Source organism: Balaenoptera physalus, assembly GCF_965194825.1.
Source record: "Balaenoptera physalus genome assembly, chromosome: 9".
NCBI classification, from domain to species: domain Eukaryota; kingdom Metazoa; phylum Chordata; class Mammalia; order Artiodactyla; family Balaenopteridae; genus Balaenoptera; species Balaenoptera physalus.
In genome coordinates, this window is record NC_138888.1 from 57864731 (window position 1) to 57885076 (window position 20346).

The window sequence follows — 20346 nt, forward strand, 5'->3', positions numbered from 1 at the left end:
ACTCCATTGACCCTATATAAACTCTTCAAGTTCAAAACTGATTTTAAGTTTGACACTTTCTATTGCCTGCAATAGAAAGGTGAGGGAAATCTAAGATTAGACCTTCAAGTGTGGGTAAGAAAGATGTAATTGATAGAAAACAGGAGATGTGTGCCCCCAGCTCACTTCTACTGCAAAATGAGAACTACCATTTTGGATAGAGATATTTTTAAAGACTGAAGAAAAAAATTCTAAGACTGTGATGAAAGTCCTCTTGTATATTTAACATGTTGATTAATTTATATACATCTATATATCCCTTAATGTAGAATTGGAACACATGATCTGAATATAAAACAAAATAATTGAAATCTGAAGTTTTCCAGAAAAATTTAAAGTTATATTTACAGAAGAATGCATAGTGTTTCCTAATTTAAGGAACAAGAATACTTCATAGTGTGGGAACTTGTTACAATTACATAATAATTTCTGCATTTACTCCTTAACCTTCTCTATCTCCCTTAAGAGTACACAGACATACAGTAATTTTTCTCTCTGTCGAAGAAGGTACTACAATTTCTAAAGCTGCCCATTGAGTGTTTCTGAGCCATAGTCAAAAGCTATTTCAAAATGAGGACAGATTTCTTTTCTCCCTGGGGACAGACAGCATGATGCTTCCTCAGCCCTGCATTCTAAGCCTTTTGTCCCTCAGATCTTGTTCATACTAGGCATAAAAAGATACTTCTTCCACTATTAAAATGCTGACAGCAATCAAGGTGGGAGTACCTCCATTTTTTATTCATTTCATGTTAAATTAAATCATCTGTAGTTCTGTAACAATGAATTTGGCCATACACTTAAAGAGAAACAAAATGAGTCCATTGGAAAAGAGACAACTACCAAATTGTTCTGATATGGGTCAAGAACAGGTCATTGTGAGTATAGTTGAATGTAATTATGACATACATACATAAAATCCTGGCATTGTCTCCACTCTCATCAAAGAGTGTGCAAAGAGGATGCTTTAGATACCAATGGTTACAGCCATCTCATCTGCCTGACCCATCACTGTGTTTTCTCAAGGCTGGCTTGAGAAAACCAGCTTCCCCTCCATCGTATTTGCATCTGTTAGAGTAAAACAACAATGCATTTAGTTATTGTTGCAGAGTTTTCCCAATATAGTGCCTTTTTCATATTCTCATAGAGCTTGAACAACCTGCAGATGAATTCTCACAACATCCCTTCAGACTTCCCATGTGGATTCAAACACAATATGCAATTATGTCATTTATATCAGTACAGAGAAACCAAGAAAGGTTAATGTTCCAATGCTTTTAACAGAGTTCTTTCTGCATCATACCATTTTATTTCTCTGTGAGAAAAAAAATGCAGTTATAGATGGTAATAAAAGAACTGAACCAAATAGGCCTGGATCATATTAGTGATACTGAGTCAAGCCTTGGCCCTCAGAAATATCCCTAACTTGCTACAATACAAGCACCCATGAAGCTACCAACATTCTTCTTCACTGTGTTTGGATTTTCTACCTATTTAACTTCCAGGATGGGATGGGGAGAGGGAGAAGGGAAAGTAATACATTTTGCATGCAAATCATTTGCTTTATAAAGAACAGCAGTGTTGATAAGTTTCAAAAATTTCTAATATTAATCCCATTTTGAAATGAAAATAAGAAAAAATATTTTAATAACTTATCTTAACTATTAGTGTTTTTGGTATGTGTCTATGTGTCTGTGTGTGAATTTTTTATTGGAGTCACATGGCCATTGTAGATTTCTCTCCCCAGGACCAAGATTCCAGTTTGTTGCTTAGAAAAGGCTTGAGTTTTGCCAAGAGCAAATGCATAAACATTCCTATAGCATTACTACTGTTCCCTGCCTGTCAACTGCCATACCAGGGCCCTGGCAAGGATAAGACTTCACACAAGGGAAGGCCAAGCAAACTTGTGGGTTTAGCAGAAGCCAGGGACTTACACAAGGACAGTTGTCAATGAGATACCAAGTTATGCAGCAGAAAGAAACATGGATCTAAGATGAGAGATGAAAATGGTACAGATGAACTTATTGGCAAAGCAGAAATAGAGTCACAGATGTAGAGAACAAACTTATGGTTACCAAGGGGGGAAGGGAGGGATGGGATGAATTGAGAGACTGGGATTGACATATATACACTACTATGTATAAAATAGATAACTAATGAGAACGTACTATTTAGCACAGGGAACCCTACTCAATGATCTGTGGTGACCTAAATGGGAAGGAAATCTAAAAAAGAGTAGATATATGTACACGTATAGCTGATTCACTTTGCTGTACAGCAGAAACTAATACAACATTGTAAAGCAACTAGTCTCCAATAAAAATTAATTTAAAAAATGAGAGATGAATGAGTAAAAGGAGGAGGGTTGACAGAACTCAAGTTCTGAGGATCAGGATCTCAATAAAGATGCAGATGTAGAGAATGGACTTGAGGACACGGGGTGGGGGGAAGGGTAAGCTGGGACAAAGTGAGAGAGTGGCATGGACTAATATATACTACCAAATGTAAAATAGATAGCTAGCGGGAAGCAGCCACATAGCACAGGGAGATCAGCTCCAGCTCGGTGCTTTGTGACCACCTAGAGGGGTGGGATAGGGACGGGGAGAGCGAGACTCAAGAGGGAGGAGATATGGGGATATATGTATATGTATAGCTGATTCACTTTGCTATAAAGCAGAAACTAACACACCATTGTAAAGCAATTATACTCCAATAAAGATGTTTTAAAAAAAAAAAAAAGATCTCAGCAGAAGAGATGGAGACACACACTTAGAGAACACTTGGGGCTATATCTAGGCACAGAGAGACTTGAAGTCAAGGGTAGGAATCCAGAAAATTAAAGATGGTACCCTCTTTAGCACAAAAAAGAAATGAACTATCTATGAAAAGACGTGGAGGAGTGGTGATTTTTTTGAAATGTATATAAAAAAATCACTGTGCTGTGTACCAGGAACTAACGGAGTGTTGTAGGTCAATTATACTTCGGAAACAAACAAACAAACTCACAGAAAAAGAGACTGGATTTGTGAGGTAGGGGGTAAAGGGAGAGGGAACTGGATGAAGGTGGTCAAAAGAGACAAAATCCCAGTTATAAGATAAGTAAGCACTAGGGATGTCATGTACAACGTGATAAATAGAATGAACACGGCTGTATGTTCTATATGACAGCTGTTAAGAGAGTAAATCCTAAGGGTTCTCATCACAAGGAAAAAGTCTTTTTTTCTATTTCTTTAATTATGCATCTATATGAGATGATGGAGGTTCACTAAACTTATTGTGGTCATCATTTCATGAGGTATATAAGTCAACTCATCGTGCTGTATACCTTAAACTTATACAGAGCTCTCTGTCGATTATATCGCAATAAAACTGGAAGGAAAAAAAAAAAAAAGACACCATTGAGAAAGTGAAAAGACCACTCAGAGAATGGGAGAAAACATGTGTAAGCCATATATTTGATAAGGGACTTATATCCAAGACATAAAAAAAAAAAACCTTACAACACAACAACAAAATGACAAATAACACAATTAAAAATGGGCAAATGATTTGAAGAGACATTTGTCCAAAGAAAATATACAAATAGCCAGTAAGCATGAAAAGATGCTAAACATTAGTCATTTGGGAAATGTAAACCAAAACCACAATGAGATACCACTTCACACCTACCATGATGGCTAAAATCAAAAAGTCAGATACTATATGTGTTGCTGAGGATGTGGAAAAACTGGAGCCTTCGTATATTACTGTTGTAAATGTAAAATCATGCAGCTGCTTTAGGAAACAGTTTGAGAATTCCTCAAAGATTAAATCCAGAGATACCATATGACCCAAAAATTTTACTCCCAAATATATATCACAAGAGAATTAAAAACGTCTTCACACAAAAACTTGTACAGAAGTGTTCATAGCAGTCTTACTCATAATAGCCAAAAAGCAGAAACAACCCAAATGTTCATCAACTGATGAATGGATAAAGAAATGTGGTAGAGCTACACATTAGAATATTATTCAGACATAGAAAGGAATGAACTTTTGATACATACTACAGCACAGAGGAACCATGAGAACGCTATGCTAAGTGAAAGAAGCCAGTCACAAAAGGTCACATATTTATTGACCCTTTGTATGAAATGTCCAGAATAGGCAAATCCATAGAGACTAAAAGGGAATTAGTGGTTGCCAGGGTCTGGGGGAAGGAAGATGGGGAGTGACTGCTAATCGGTACTGGGTTTCTTTTGGGGGTGATGTAAATGTTCTAGGATTAGATAGCGGTGATTGAGGCACAATTTTGTGAATATACTGAAAAAAATACTGAATTGTATGCCTTAAAAGGGTGAGCTTTATGATATGTGAATATTTCAATAAAGCTGTTTTGTTTATCAAATGGATTAAAGATCTAAATGTATTAAGACCTGAAACCATAAAACTCCTAGAAAAGAACATAGGCATGCGGAGCAACTAGGCCCATGAGCCACAAATACTGAGCCTGTGCGTCTGGAGCCTGTGCTCCGCAACAAGAGAGGCCGCGATAGTGAGAGGCCCGCGCACTGCGATGAAGAGTGGCCCCCGCTTGCCGCAACTGGAGAAAGCCCTCGCACAGAAACGAAGACCCAACACAGCCAAAAATAAATATAAATAAATAAAATAAATTAAAAACAAAGAACATAGGCACAACATTCTTTGACACAAATTGTAGCAATATTTATTTTTTTTGACCTGTCTCCTAAGGCAAAAGAAATAAAAGCAAAAATAAACAAATGGGACCTAATTAAACTTAAAACCTTTTGCACAGCAAAGGAAAACATCAACAAGATGAAAAGACAACCTATGGTTTGGGAGAAAATATTTGCAAAAAATATGATTGACCAGGGGTTAACATCCAAAATATGTAAACAGCTCGTACAAGTCCATACTAGAAAAAACAAACAACTTAATCAAAAAATGGGCAGAAGACCTGAATAGACATTTTTCCAAAGAAGACATACAGATGGCTACCAGGCACATGAAAAGATGTTGAACATCACTAACTATTAGAGAAATGCAAATCGAATCAACAATGAGATATTACCTCACATCTGTCATAATGGCCATAATTGAAAAGTCTACATATGTTGGCAAGGCTGTAGAGAAAAGGGAACCCTTGTACACAGTTGGGGGGGTATGTAAATTGGTGCAGCCACTATGGAAAATGGTATGGAAGTTCTTCAAAAAACTAAAAATAGAATTACCACATGATCTGGCAATTCCACTCCTGGGTATATATCTAGAGAAAACAAAACCACTAATTAGAAAAGATACATGCATCCCAACGTTCATAGCAGCACAATTCACAATAGCCAGGACACGGAAGCAACCTAAGTGCCCATCAACAGATGAATGGATAAAAAAATATGTTGTGTGTATATATATATATATATATATATATATATATATATATATATATATATATATATATATACACAATGGAATACTACTAAGCCATAAAAGAGAATGAAATTCTGCCATTTGCAGCAACATGGATGGACCTAGAAAATATTATGCTTAGTGAAATAAATCAGAGAAAGACAAATTCTGTATGATATCACTTATATGTACAATCTAAAAACGAATACAAATGAATGTATATGTAAAATAAAAACAGACTCAGAGATATAGAATACAAACTTGTGGTTACCAAAGGGGAGAGGGAAGGGAGGAGAGACTAATTAGGAGTATTGGGTTAATAGATACAAACTCTCCCTCTCTCTCTCTCCCTCTTTCTCTCTCTCTCTCTCTCTCATGTGAGGACACAGTGAGAAGGTGGCCATTTGAAAGCCAGGAAGAGAGCTTTCACCAGAACCCAACCATACTAGCACAGTGATCTCAGATTTCCAGCATCCAAAACAGTGAGAAAATAAATCTTCATTAAAGTCACCCAGTCTACGGTATTTTGTTATGGCAGCCTTAGCCAACAAAAACAGGTGATATCTTTCAGGTCCCACTTCTCCTGAATGAATGTTCCTAAAGACTAATCTAAATGGGGCAGGAGGTGGGGGAAACATAACCACTGCTTCCATTTAATCAGGTGTGTTTGTCCAATAGGCATCGCTATCCAGACAGAGAGCATAGTTTTTGTGAAGGGAGGGGGAGGACTAAGTGGTGGCTGAGTCAGGCGTAGGGGGTTCAATTCCGTGGTTAGGTTAGGATTTCCCTTCTTGGAGGGAAGTTCCATTACTTATAAGGTTATAACCGACTTTCTATTGAAAGTGTAGAAGGGTGGGAAATTAGGTAGGGAAACGCCCTAGATCTCCTGGTGTGGTGCTTCCCTTGCCTGGGGCTAAATGCCCTGACAAGCTCAGCATAAATGGATGGATAGCTCTACCTTAAAAGAAAAAGTTCTTGTTGTTTGGTCCCCCATTTATAACACAAAGCAAAGTAGTGTTTTTATATTTAAATGTAAAAACAAAAAAATTATATATATGGGTGTGCAAATAAATGTGTGTTTTTCCTCAGGGAGAAAAAAACATTCTGGTCATGGGGAGCCAAATTTGAGATGAGAGAACTGGTTAGAAATAAGGATCTCCTTTTGAGTGTGGGGAGGGGCTGGGAGAGGCGGTGCTTGACAAGTTGGTTGTTTGGGGCTGTTATTCCCTCACTACCGCTTCAGGGCTTCTCTGTGCCCTGCCCACACTTAAGGAGAGGCTGACACTGGTTAGTTCACAGGTGGAAGCCCGCGCTAGCAGTAGCAGTCACCTGAGCCCCAGAGCTTTGGTTTAAAAGACACACATGTGCACACAGCGGTTTGGAAATATGAGTTGGCTGGTCAACTTGAGCATGTTATTGGGGTTATTTTCTGGTGGGACTAGCATGTCACTAAAGCAGGCCTTTTGATAGATTAAAAAAAAGTTTTATTTAAAGCAAAACAAGTTTCGATTTTAATCATATTTGTAGGGTTTCTAAGTCTTTGTTTTACAGAATTGCCTGTTTACTTCAGCTGTCTCCTTCCCATCTCTGCTCTTGGAGGAAATGGGAACAGGAATGGAGTCAAAACACTTGTAATTTTGTATCCTGGTGTCTGTTCTCTGAGTGTGAAATATTCCCTTCCTTTGTTGAGATTCCTGAGGTGGTTTTTTTTTTTTTTTTTTCTTTTATAATAAAAACAAACCCCACCTTCGTCCCTACATTTCCCCTACTGTTTCTGGCTGGTTTTGTGTTGCTGCGGCAGGCGGGCTGTGGTTTTCTCTTACCATGGCAACTTCTAATTGCCATGTACAGTATGTTCAGAGTTAGGTAACGCCTTCCTTATTGTAAACAAACTGTGTTAAAAGCCCAGAGCAGCTCTTATAAATCAACCTAACATTTCATAAATAAATAAATTAAATTAAATTCCTATGTGGCAGATCTTGACCAAACTCTTCAATCACTGCTGAAGGCAAGAAAACGTATTTAGACATCTACAATCCAACTTGCTTTGGGAACAGGTACTATGTTACTCTGAATGAATACCTATTCTTCAGTATAAAAGATGTGAAAAATCTTTAAGAATATAAAAGTAACTAAGGTGGTGAGTGTACCCACAAGTCCCCTCGGCCCTTCTCTGTTAGGTGACAATGCAAAGGAAAATAGAGGAAATATGGATACATATGATGCTTTATTTGTTTTTAAAACCCTGTCATTAGAATCACTTCAAAGAAGAGTTGCCCTCCGGCTTTTCTATTCTTGTATTTGCTGAATAATTCCACACTCATCATAGCCATTTCCCACTTATTCTGACTCTTACTTCCAGAGTAACTCAGCCTCATCGTCAGTCTACATTCACAAGTTGCCCTAGTGGGTTTTTTTTTGCTCTTCCCTCAAGGGACGACGATCAGAATCTGGTGACGTGACCCAGGCAATTGCACGCGGAAGCTTAGTGAAGGGTCAGCGATAAAGGTTTCCCCAGCCCTTCCTGGCTCTACGGTCAGGGGCTGAGCGTGGAGGGTGGGCTCACGGTCCTGCCTCCGTGAAGCAACCTGTATGTACAAAGTAATAAGATCACTCCCTCTGCTTCTGCTAGTTGCAGTAAGAAAATGAAGCTCTGAAAATTCCTTTTGGATGTGATGCTGAGGATGCGAAGAACAATAATAGAAGCTAAAAAGTTCTATTTCAATTTCAATTAGAGGCGAATCTCGACATTCCCATAGGCATTAAAAGAAGTAAATCTGAGGACACCCTAGCAGAGAAGGAAGAGTGGGAAAAATAACATTCAGGGGCAAAGGCAGAAGTTAGAAATGATCTTGACCCCTAGGGTTAGCCTAATCTGGGGATCTCATGTTACTAAAGTGTCCCCACAGTGAAATGGCTGCCACGTCCTCCCAGCCCTGCATCAGCTTGCATTCTGTCTTCCCAAGATATCCTGTTCTAGAGGCAACCAGTCCTCCCCAGTGCTACAGTTCATTAGAATGACTACTTGTACTAGGGCCATGTATTGAGGGCCTACTAAGTGCTACACACATTCTCTCATTTAATACTTAGAGCAAACTTCAGAGAAGTCCTTACTCTGGCTTTTTCATTCAGGACATAGATTCTATGTATGTCGGCAACTAATTTGACTAAGGTCACAAGACCAGCAAGGATGAGAGATGGAATTTTACGCCACACTTCTAGAACTATAGCCCATTTAGCCAGAAGTATGTGGTGCTATGTTGGGATTATAACTAGTAAGCAATTTGACACATTATTTTATATTAAAATAAGCATGCATGGCTATCTTATATAACATAATGCCAATTTTATAAGGAGTTTAAGATAGGACGTGGGACTTCAAAGAAACTTCTAGGTGTATTAGACCACCATGGGCTCTGTCCCAGGTCCTCTTTCAGTTTCATTCTCCTATGTTGTTGGATTGAAAAGTATGGAGTACATTCCTTCCATGCGACTACTTTGACAGCAGAGTTTCAGCTTTTCTAAATAAATTTTCTGAGGAAAAATGGAAGAAAGCATGACAAATAAAAATGCAAAAGCTTAGACATAGGAGAATAATTTAAAATGTAGATCTTTTGTGTTTTGGCTGACATAAACTCCAAGTTCTCACTTCATTCCTGTCTCATTGGGCATAAGACTACCAGGCCGGCCAGCCTGATGTGGATTTGAGTTGCCATTGTGCTTATCTCGGAGGCTTTCTCAGGTTCTCCCCACAACCTCCTTCCTTGTCCCCTTTCAGGGATGAGCCCCACATCTGGCCCAGGCTCTGCTCCACTTCAGCTCCACAGCCATCCCGGCCCGAGGAAACACCAAATATCCCTACGACAAGCCACTGTACACTAACTCTACAGAGGACTTCGCCATCTGAAAGCCAGGGACACGGGCTTGCAGATTCCACCCCCATGATGCTTTCTTGTTACAGCTACCCCAGCACATAACTCACCCCTTTCCACCTTCTTCATTCCTTTGAACCATAACTATTAACCCCACCACTACTTGAAAATTAGCTCACCTTCCAATCTAAAAGAGCTCGAGAAGCTGGTCTCCTGAGCATTCCAATGGCTTCAAAGTCTGCTAACATCACCTAATCAGAGTCACTAACTCTTGACACTCTGGACCAGGCTATCACTACCTAGCAGGAGTGTTTTACCAAAGTAGGAAAATTTGGCAACTATAGCTGAGAAATCATAGGGCTTTACCCTAGGTTTTTATAATCGAGAAACCAAGTAAAAGCCTATCATATACAGTAGACATAGAGTTTTTAAAATGGAGACAAGATCTGGGAACACATGTCTGAGCCACGTGTCTCCAGAGGCACAGTCTCCTCTACCCCTTTTTCTGTTCTATCCACTGGGCTCCCATCAAAATCTCCAATCACTGAAACAGATCCTAAGGCAGTTTACGGGAAACGATGAATGAACAGTGAGCCCAAACGTCCTTCCCCAAATTAGAATTTACTAACTCAAATGAATCTCCTGTCGGTGAAGTAGGTGGAAGAGCTCCCCGTGCAGGCAGACAGGTTCTACTCCATTTCCATCACCACCTTGCAAACTAGTAAGGCCGGCAGCAAATTTCATGAAATCACATGGCCTAATGCCATTCACCTGCTGTTCTACCTTTTGAAAAAGGCTTCGTTCCCATCAGTAAAACAGTGAAAGCTGTCTTTCAGTAGCAAAGAATATATTTTTAAAACTATAGTGGAAAGTATCCAAATACAGAAGTTTTCTACCCCGCTTTTCCCTATTTTTGCTTTGCAGCAAATCCTATAATGAAAAACTGGAAAGAAATAACTCTTCATTGTCCCCATCCCTTTCCAAATGAATTTGCAAATCTTCTGGTCTGCCCTTCCGTCAAAAATTTTCTAGTTTGGAAAGCCTGCAAGATATGACCCAAATTCACCCCATTCTGCCTCCAATCACAAAAGCATAATACCCTTTCATTTTTTAAACGAACATGACTTTGGTGTAGAAGTTCTTTATGTTGATACAAATCTCATTCCGCAAGAAAACATGAATAGTCAATATTTCCTCATGTATCATGCTGTTCATCTACAATAACCAATTTATTCAGAGATTTATTATCTTACCCCAGTCCACTGCTTAGCACTGACAAAGCTGATAAGAAATTCACCGTATTTATGAAACTCCAACCCTTTGGGTTAGGTAAAAAAGGTACACATAAAGATGTGCAATAGCTATGTTTTTATATTACTGGAGATAGAATCACAGTGTGTTGAAACTGACAGAGCCACCTTACGGAGCCAAGTGTTGCCAAACCGGGCTGACGGTCTCCTGGGCTCCCACTTAGGAGCGCTTCTGTTAAACAGAAACTGTACGTACGAAAATGCTAAGTCCTTCATATTTTTGACAAGTATGTGTCAGTGTTAAGTTCCCATTAAATGCAAATTTGATCTTTTATAAAATCGTGCTTAAAGCTAATATCACAGAGCATCAATTAGACTTCTGTATGCTTTTAGGAGGCTGAATAATTGCATTCACTTCAAAGCTACCTTGTGATATGTATAAAACAGAAATTTCATCAAGTTTAACTAATCACAACACAAGTCAAATTCCATTCCCAATATGTAAATAAAGTCATCCCACTGTTGTTTACTTACTTGGTTCCTTTTTCCTCTGAAGAATTCTGGTCCCTGAAATCAATAGTAACTGATTTATTCTGCAGTCATGCTTTATTTACCAGGCATGAGAAACTTTGGAAAAAGGGAGGATTGCCCTTCTTTTAAACTATACTTTCAAACCTTAAAATTTTTTTAATAACATAATCTTACAAATATACTTTATACATTTCAGTTACTCAAAGAGCATGCATTATTCAATTAGATTTGAACCCTCTCCTCCTTCACTCTGCAAGGTTTGTAAAACAAGTATTTTCACTGAACAGAGGGGAAAAAATGAAAGCTCAAAGAAGTTAAATGACTTTCAAAGTCACTTATCTTGTAAGTGGAAGACACAATATCAGAATCTTCAGACTCCACAAAAAGTGTTCTTTTCGTCAATAAAGGCTTTTAAAAATATACTTAGCTCTCTACTTTATAAAATAGAAGTTTCTCAAAATATTTTTAAATTTTCTTGATGAATCAAAAATTTATGAACAACTGACAAACTGAACTATGCAGCAATATATTGCTATTTTCTGCTCTTTGAAGTATGAAAGATTGCTTTCCCCAACACTGTATAATTCCAGAATGCTGTGCTGTTCTAACTGGTGAGCTTTAGTCTTAAATTGGCACTAAGAATCCCTAGAGGGTTACTGAGTCATGCAGAACCTAACTTGCCCTTACACTAAGTGTCCTCAGAATACTGTAGTGTTTGAATGGGTATTTCTCTGTCTCTCCTCATTGTTATCTGGGGACACTCTCACCACTGATCACATGTCAGCAAGTTGTCCCACTACCATTTTAATACCCAAAGGTACTTCCAGTATCATCTTTTTCTGCTGTCCCTATTTTTCTCTGTCTCTGTCTTCTTTAGCCTTGCTAAGACTTAAGTCGTTACATTTAACATCCAGTAAGAGTGTTCCTTTCTTCAGTTTGATACATAATTACATTGCATTTCCTATTGCCTTTTTATCTTTGTATCTGTGACTCTTTTCAGCAATTTTTATCACTGTTCACACTTAGAATATATATATATATATATATATATATATATATATATATATTAATTTTGAGATTTGAATTTGTGCTTGCTTAAAATTGTGGTTACAAATAAGTGGAGATATTGTTGTTGTAAATAGAACAAATTATTCCAAACATATAATACTTAAATTGCTTTTGAATTAATAAAATGAAATAAAGTGATAACTCTCAGTGGTAGATAAAGTAACCCAAGAATATTTGTATCCATTTCGTTCCTGAGTGAAGACTGTGGAACATCGCTAGTGGAATAATGGGATCATGGAATGTTATGGTGTAGAGAGCTTTGGTGACCACCTGAATTAGGCCCTGAAGTTCTCAACCTCTTTTTCTGAATCCACAAATAAGATAATTCTCACAAATATTCCCAAGTTTATTCCTGGCACATAAGCTACACATCTATTCTTTTTCCCTCCTACTCAAAATTAGCATACAGGAATGAAAATTATTGTGAATGATATTATTCTAGGGATAGCTACCCTAAAATAAAATGTCAATCCGGGGCTTCCCTGGTGGCGCAGTGGTTGAGAGTCTGCCTGCCAGTGCAGGGGACACGGGTTCGAGCCCTGGTCTGGGAAGATTCCACGTGCCGTGGAGCAACTGGGCCCGTGAGCCACAATTACTGAGCCTGCGCGTCTGGAGCCTGTGCTCCGCAACAAGAGAGGCCGCGATAGTGAGAGGCCCGCGCACCGCGATAGTGAGCGGCCCGCGCACCGCGATGAAGAGTGGCCCCCGCTTGCCACAACTAGAGAAAGCCCTTGCACAGAAACGAAGACCCAACACAGCCATAAATAAATAAATAAACAAATACTTAAAAAAAAAAATGAGGGTTTGAAATGAACAAGACTTTCGCTTTGTATTGTATTTGATTTAAAAAAAAAATGTCAATCCTTGGCAAATTTGGCACTTTATGTACCATTAGAAACAAATTAATCTCAAAACACCTCACATAGACTTTGATATAGCAAAGTGTCGGAGATGAGAGTCCAAGTCTTTATGCAGAAACTGGGTTCCAGAGAGGGAGAGTGTCTTATCTAAGGTCACAAAGTAGGTGGTGGTAGTAGTGCTAAGGTTGGAGACCACCTCTTCTAGTCTACTGCTGTTCAGAACATATCATGCTGCCTCACAATTAAAATTTAAGACCATGATCTATTAAAACACCGAAGAAAGAAAACACTGAAGAAAGACAGTACAATGATTTTCAAACTGCACTATAATATTGGAGCAGAATATTATTTTTCTGCACAATGTAAGCCATAATAATTGTTTAAAAGTATTAATAGTGACAAGTTAACAGCCAGTGAAAAATTTTCACCATAGAAAAATTACCTAAAGGACAAAAAAAAAAAATTCCACAAAAAACTCTTAAAGTGCAACTAGTTAGCACATTTGCTATCATAAACATCCTATTTCTATGCCATATTAGCAAGAAAAGGTTCCAAAGCAAGAGCGTCATAATAATCAATAAATATGTATGTGATGAAGAGGTAATTTTGATACTGAACAAAGTTGTTTCCAGTAAGCTTGTATCTACATGCCCAAAGTAGCAGATGGAAAAGAAAACTGTCTTCTTGCAGACTGGTGCCTTCTTGCTGTAGACAGAGGGACAGGGACAGGGAGGGAGAGAGGTTGAGAGAGAGTGCACTCTGGGTCTCTTCTTATAAGGGCACTAATCACATCATGAGGACTCCCCACCCTCGTGACCTCGTCTAAACCTAATTACCTCCCAAGGGCCCCACCTCCTAACAGCATTACATTGGGGGTTAGAGCTTTGACATATGAATTTTGGGGGAACAAACATACAGTCCATAACAAGATCAAAGTGTTAGAGTTTGTGATTTAATGGCAGAAGTAGATTTTTATCACCAGCTAATAATCAGCATACTTACAGTACCTTTATATACATATATATATATATATATATATATATATATATAAAATACATATATATTCAAAAACACTACTTATAATTCAATAGAATGTGCCTTGCTTTTCCTTACAGGTGATTTTAATTCTGTTAGGCTATCTGCAGACAAACCGCTTGTCAGATACATGAAATATCTCATCTATTTCTCACACAGTTCACTTACCTGCAGTGATAAACCTTGTTCCACATATTCTTTGGGGGTGAAAAAATCACATTCTACTCTTCGCTTGATCCTGAAACACCTCCTCTATGCTCTGTTACCCTTTATGGGTGATGATGCAGATTATATATACATATATCACATCATAAAACAAGATACACTTGACTTGAAACCATTCTGGCATCAAAGCAGTGTTTAATGCTGCTCACTTATCTGCTCTTTTGACATAGGATAGACAAATCCTCTAAATAAGCCCAGCCCCCTTTTAAAGTGCAGCAAACCAGTACACCACTGGAAAACAATTAGGACAAATCAACAAAATTGGCGTTGCCAATAAGAATTGTGTGATTCATCTTGAACAAAGATCCTGAAGGGAAAAAAAAAAAATTGACAGAGTCACAGACTGCAATGGTGGTTTGAATTGCACCCTCACCTAGCAAAGAAAAAAACAATCTTTAGACATGCAAATAAACATTTTCTCCAAAAGTGAAAGGCAAATTTTGTAGAGATAGTTGAAGGTGAATGATTAAACAATTTTTGTAAAACCTGGAAAGCAGATTCATTTTTAGCAAGCTTTTTCTCTCGGTGCACATTAGGAAATTCAGAATGCATTTAGTATAAACAGATTTAAACGTAGTATGATTTGAAGTCTTAAATGTGCAGCTAAAATATTTAATGCTTCTATATATGTCAAGTACTTTGAACTTACAGACAACCATCAACAAATAATCATTAGCAATTCGTCTGGTGGAAAAAAAAGGAAAAGAAAGAAAAACATCTAGACTGTTCAATGTCTTAAAGACATGAATCTATTTTAGAAAGAGTTAAGTCTAATTGAGGCTGTTAAATAAATGGTAAGAAAATGTCTCAATTAAACTGTTTTGTTCTAAAGTTCAGCAGAATATATTTTATTCTTTATTAGCTTAGTATTCTATTAACTTGTGTTAATCTGATTACCAAAAAAAAAAAAAAAACCCTAACCACCCCTGCATAAAAGCCTGAGAAATTTAGTTATATTTACATAAAGTAATTTGAAGAATATTGACCAAAAAGGACATGTTAGAAAATAAATATTCCTTTATTCAAAACACCTTTGAATTCCAAATTCCAAACTTAATTTAAAAACTCAATACTTCAATAAAATTTGAGGAGTAGCAGTTCTAATATTTATTAGATATATATAATATTATATGTATAATACTCTAATAATATAGGGTATTTTAAAGGCATGAATTTTATAATTATTTTCAAATATATTCAACAAAACTAAAATATCAATTAACCCCATATTGAGTCTACTTTTAGTCATTAAATTCATTTCTTGTATATTATACTTAAGTTCATAAATTATTAATGTTTTATTTCTAAAACATTTAAGAAACTAATTTCAGAGTAGTTCAAAGTTCACTCAACTCCAGGTTTATTAATCTGTACCTTTAATAGGAGAATATTTCTAAGCAAAACAGGACAAACTTAGCCCCTGCCCACTTGTCTAAAATTAACTTAGATTTTAGGAATTGGTATTGGCGTGGTTTTATTTCCAAGAGTGTAAACTCCAAGAGGGTATTTTTGTCTGTTTTGCTCACTATTATATCTCTAGCATCTAGAATACTGTTGAGCACATGATGGGTACTAAAGTCTTTGTTGAATGTTGAATAAATATATTGTATTCCCAGCTCTACTCCTGGAGAGAGTCTGTTATTCTTTTCTCTGGAAGACAAAGGCGTGCAGGAGAGAAGTTCTGCAATTTGACTTTTTTCATATGGTCCAGACTTGTCTTGGTCTCAAAGTTAGTATTTTCTCCAGTAATTGCATGCTGTTATTTTCAGAAATAAGATTTTAGTATACGATGTTGCTTTTAATCACGTTGAATTGCAGGATCTTTTAGAATGCATGAAGTCACTTGGGTATACTTAAAGAAAAAAGCTCCTTGCTAAGCTTCCTCCTCAAGGAAGTTAACTGGCTAAGTGCAAATGTTCCAATTTATTCAGCGTAACCAGGAGACTGATGTGAGCTGGAAATTTTAAAAATGTTCCAAGGATTAGCATTTCAAAAAGACGTATTACTAAATCCTTTTTTTAACTCCTCATGCTCAATTTACTTTGAGAACATTTCTCAAACATTAGTAGAAATAAAATATTTCAAAAGATAAAATAAAGAAAATCACAAAGATTAGAAAGAGTCACTTTTTTTTTTTTAGCATATCCACTGACAGAAGTTAATAAGTAAAACACTGCTTGGAGTTCATCTCCTTTGAGACAATATATTTCAGAACTCATATAAGAGAGATCACATTGCACATTTTGTGATCTATTACCCAGAAATAATCCATCATTTTTTATTTCCCAGAAACTATGTTTAGAGATACTGTATACATTCTTTAGCCTGACTTGTAGTCCTGGATCTCTGTTAGATGACACCTAAAATAAGTTTCAGGAATGTCTTTACACTTACTGCTTCCTTTTAATCTTCTTAAAACTCAGTTTTGTGCTTTAAGAAAATTCATTCTCCTTGTTAAAAAATGCAAACATTAATGAAATATATGAGATAGAAATTGAAAATACCCAAGCCTCAAAATTTATAACTACTAACAGGTAATGAACATGCTTCCTAATTTCTTTTACTCCGCATATACTAAAATGTGTGTGTTGTGTGTTCAGACAGACAGCCATGTATGTATATTTTTACAAAAATGTAATCATACCAAATATATTGTGTACACACTATATTATGTACTATATTGTGTCCTTTTTGGCCTGACAACATATCTTGTAAACCTTCCCATGTCATTACAAGTGGATAAATCTCATTTTGTACAACAGCACCTACTATTTTATAATACTATAAAATATCAATATTTATTTAATACCAGACTGATATGTAAGTTTTCCTTTTTTTCCCCCTTCTTACAAGTGAACACTCTTTTTTTAAATATATATATATTTTAAATTAATTAATTAATTAATTTATGGCTGTGTTGCATCTTCGTTGCTGCACGCGGGCTTTCTCTAGTTGCGGCGAGTGGAGGCTACTCTTTGTTGCGGTGCACGGGCTTCTCATTGCAGTGGCTTCTCTTGTTGCAGAGCATGGGCTCCAGGCACGTGGGCTAGTTGTGGCTCACTGGCTCAGTAGTTGTGGCATGTGGGCTCAGTAGTTGTGGTGCACGGGCTTAGTTGCTCCGCAGCATGAGGGATCTTCCCGGACCAGGGCTCGAACCCGTGTCGCCTGCATTGGCAGGCGGATTCTTAACCACTGCACCACCAGGGAAGTCCCACAAGTGAACACTCCTGCATTTAGATCTTTCTTGTGTGTTTCTGTAAGATGAGTTTTCTAGAAATGGAATTTCTGGGTCAAAGGGTATATATAATAGCCAAATTTCTCTAGAAAAAGATGGTATCAAATGACTCTTTCACCAGTATGAATGAGAACATATTTCACTTCACATTTGCCAACATTAAGTATTAATATTTTTAATACTTGAAAATATTTTAGGTGATAAATATCTAATTTTAATTTGCATTTTAATTATTGCTAAAGTTACTGCATAGTTAATGTGGTTTATTACTTTCTGGATTATTTAAGTTGTTTATTTTCTAGTTTGGTTGTGAGATATATATATATATTGCCATAGAGATGGTCTGTGCCATGCTTAGTAAGACCTTCCTTATATACAAATATATACAACATAAATAGGTGGGAGAGTAGCCTCAAAATATTTAGCACTATCCCAACTTGAGTTTAGATTTATGCACTAAAATGGTAGAGACAGATGGATGATAGATAGATAAGAGATAATGCTATATATTCCATGTAACTGGTATGCCTATACTAGTATGTACAAACAATATCAATTCTGCACCTATGTTTTCTTTTATTTCTTTTATGGTTTAAATTTTTACATTTAAGTTTTTATCCACATGAAATGTATTTAGTATAAGGAGTGAGATAGGGACTATTAACCCGACCTCCCAAAAGGATAATTATTCTATTATCATTTATTAAATAATTCATTTTTATCCCGTGATATGAAATACATCTTTGTTTTGTATAAAGTGTACAGATATTTCAGGGTGAGAGTGTTTCAGAAAGACAAAGCAGCAGCAAGGAAGCCAGTGTGGTGGGAGAGGTGTCAGCTAGAGCAAGAGGAGCAGGAAATGGGAGGACTCATGCCATGTAGGGCCTCCTGAGCCACTCTGCATCTGAAGAATTTTTTACTGATTTCCTTTGCTTTGTTGGTTTATTTGCTTTGATAGCTAGGAATCGGTATAGATTTTTAAAAATCTCCCAGTTGATCTCATTCTTACTTGCTCATTTAATTGTCTTTTCTTTTCAGATCAATTTTGATCATTTATATTTTTAAAAAACACCTATTTTATCCAGGACTTTTCCCTAATTCATTAATATGGAAAGGTGCAAAGAAATCTCTTAACATTTGAAGTATTTCCCCTCAATTAATAGAATATTGTTTTTTTTTTTCATTCCTATTTATGCTTTGCTTTCCCTTTTTTTTCCTTCGTTGAGGTATCTAGTAGCTTAGCTTTTTCAGCAGGATTTTTTCATGAAGACAGCTCTTTGATTTATCCATGCCACTGCTTTCCTTTTTTTCTAATTTGTTAATTGATATTTTTATTTTAACAATTATTTTTCTCTGTATTCTTTGAGTATATTTTTATTTTCCTAATTTTTTGAGTTTGACATTTAAGGGATTCATTTTTACTGTTTTGTGTTTAATAAGTTAAATGTTTAATGCTTGGTATTTTCCTCTGAATACATTCTTAGCCATATCCTAGAGCTTATGATTTATAATGTAGTATCTTTATTTCCTAGAAATTCTACAATTGTTTTGTTTTGATATTTTCTTTATGTTTTGGTATTTTCTTTGATCTAAGAATTGAATTGTGAGCCAAACAGAAATTATTTTTCAAAATTAAAAAAAAAAAAAGAAATGAATTGTGCAGGAGGAGAAAGGTTTGGTTTTATGTCTGGGTTTTTTTTTTTTAATGTTTTCAGTTTTTCTTGGTTTCTTTTTTTTACTATAACCTCCTGTTTTATGGCTCTTTGTCAAAAATGTGGGTTTTTTAACTGCTTTTATTTCTTAAATCTTTAGTTTTTACATTTGTGGTCTGAGATTCTTTTAAAATTTTTAATAGGTACATTTACACTTAATAGTAAATCTGAATTTAATATTTAAAATTTATTCAAATACTTTTTCCCTGAACTGATAAAAATCATAGAATAAGCCAAAATCACTACTTTTCATTCATAAAATAAACTGAAATAACAACTTGACTTTAATGGATTGATCCGATCAATGCAATCAAATTCATTTACCCAATCCAACTGAGCCCCAACAATGTGTCAGGTATGGAAATGATTTTATGAATAAGAAAGTTGTAGGCAATTACCAAAAAAAAGAAGACAGAGGGGCACACACAAAGTCTGCTGAGAGAACACAGTAGGGAGAAATTAATTCTGAGAGAAGGATAAATGAAGGCAGTAGGGAATCATTGCCTTTCCTAACAGGATCTCCAATATATATTGCTCAACATGTCAGCCCACGACTGAGATCAGAAAAGACAAGGATTGCCTATATGTATATGCATGTATGTGTGTGTGTGTGTGTGTGTGTGTGTGTATATATATATATATATATATATATATATATAGTCTCAAAATATCATGTAGTCTGTGCTGTAGATGTCATGGTTTGGATCATAAACCCATGAAATATCTCATTACACATCTTCCAATGATGATTTTCTGGCAAGACATACTAATCTATTTCTCAGATAATAGCAACCCCCTACCCTGCTTCAACCCACACGACTGAAAAAGATATGTCTTAAGGGAATTTATATTTGAAAGTATGAATCTTTGAGGCCATACTAAAAGCTAGTATGAAAAAAAAGACCATCAGAAAGGGAAAATAGGTTTTATAAAACAAAATGGGACATTTCTCTTATTATTAAAACATGCCAACATGCCATGGAACTCTAGGGATTGTGGTGCTCAGGTGCAGAATAGCAAGCCTTGATTTGGCAATGGAAAATTCCATGAAGGGTCCAGTAATATGTTATGCTTCATTAATATAAGAATTTTTACATTTATACTGTGATTTTCACC

At 36.4% G+C, this 20346-nt stretch overlaps 1 long non-coding RNA gene across 3 annotated transcripts in view; it reads right to left on the reverse strand.

The window, feature by feature from the left end:
- Positions 1-7084: 7084 nt before the first annotated feature.
- LOC309667160 overlaps positions 7085-20346 on the reverse strand; it is a 384581-nt gene continuing 371319 nt past the window's right edge. For 2 of the 3 annotated variants that reach the window (XR_014267563.1, XR_014267564.1), the window contains 2 exons: positions 11099-11131; positions 7085-8976 (listed from right to left, as the gene is read on the reverse strand). This is a non-coding gene — a long non-coding RNA (uncharacterized lncRNA). Of the gene's footprint in view, positions 8977-11098; positions 11132-13411; positions 14591-20346 lie in introns of those variants that run through there. The other variant, XR_014267565.1, reaches the window with a different exon arrangement.